Source organism: Neophocaena asiaeorientalis, unplaced genomic scaffold (genome assembly GCF_003031525.2).
Source record: "Neophocaena asiaeorientalis asiaeorientalis breed wild unplaced genomic scaffold, Neophocaena_asiaeorientalis_V1.1 scaffold91, whole genome shotgun sequence".
Taxonomy (NCBI): domain Eukaryota; kingdom Metazoa; phylum Chordata; class Mammalia; order Artiodactyla; family Phocoenidae; genus Neophocaena; species Neophocaena asiaeorientalis.
This window is the reverse complement of record NW_020173198.1, coordinates 8249682-8250825: the sequence shown is the minus strand read 5'-3', so window position 1 is coordinate 8250825 and position 1144 is coordinate 8249682. Positions and strand designations below refer to the sequence as shown.

Below are 1144 nucleotides of genomic sequence, written 5' to 3'. Positions count from 1 at the left end.
GCACAGGCGGGATGCGCGCCCACGGGGCAGCCGCGGGACCCGCTTGAAGTCTGGCTCGACGTAGTCCACCCGGCTGTCCGATGTCGGCATTGCCTCGACCGGGCCTGGGGGCTGCGCTCCAGCTTCTGACCGGCTTCTCCAGGTCGCCCCCTCCCCCGAAAAAAGCCCCCAGAATTTTGAGGACCCCCCCCCCCACTTGTGGTGTGGGTAAGACCCTCCCACCCCATCCCGGCCCTACAAGACAGGACAGGGAGATGACCCCTGTTTCCCACTTCTCTGCGTGGGGGAAGGGGGGTGGGGAGGCGGGAAGATGGGTTGCGGAGTAGCACTCCCTTCTGGGCATATTTCTAGGCTCTGATCTTTGCGGTCTCCGGACCTTTCAGATATTCTCACCCCTTCCCGCCAACCTCCAGCCTCCCAAGTATCCTCTCCCCGCAGCCAAGACGGTTTTCTCCCGGGCAGGCCACGTATCCTTTGGGCACGCATCTCTCCAAATATTTTATGTTAATTTTAAGGAAAAATGGAGGAGAAGAAGCACGAAAACAGAAAACTATCCCGGTTTCATCGGCAGACGTATCCTCAGCGCCTAGAACAGTGCCTGGCACTCAGTAGGCAATCTTTAAATGTTTGCGGTACGACCCCTCCTCAGTGTTCCCGCGAGACTGGGGAACTGGAAAATAGATGGGCACTGTCACCTGCTGGTATATAGTGGAACTGACGCCAAGATCCTTTTCTTTCCCTCTGTAAACGTGGGCAAATTCAACTTTCTAAGCCTCAATTTCCTCATACGCAAAATGGAGATAATTGTAGTAGTACATGCCTATTGGGGTTATTGTAAAGATTAAACACATAATACAGAGAATTCCCTGATGGTCCAGTGGTTAGGACCCTGCGCTCTTACTGCCAAGGGCCCGGGTTCGATCCCTGGTCAGGGAACTAAAATCCCACAAGCCGCAAGGTGTGGCCAAACAAATAAACAAAAAACAACACAATACCTGTAAAGGGCTTCACACAGAGCCTGGCATGGAAAACTGTTAGTGTGAGTTTGGTTAATATTACAATCATGGTTATATTCCCTTTCCCGGCTTATTTTACAGAGGGACCCTGACTGTGATGATCAGTTTAGCTTTGAGCGATGATACTT

At 52.5% G+C, this 1144-nt stretch overlaps 1 non-coding gene across 1 annotated transcript; it reads left to right on the top strand.

Annotated features, from left to right (window-relative positions):
- Positions 1–863: 863 nt before the first annotated feature.
- Positions 864–936, top strand: TRNAK-CUU (transfer RNA lysine (anticodon CUU)). The gene has a single exon. It is a non-coding gene; the product is annotated as a tRNA-Lys (tRNA).
- Positions 937–1144: the final 208 nt, after the last annotated feature.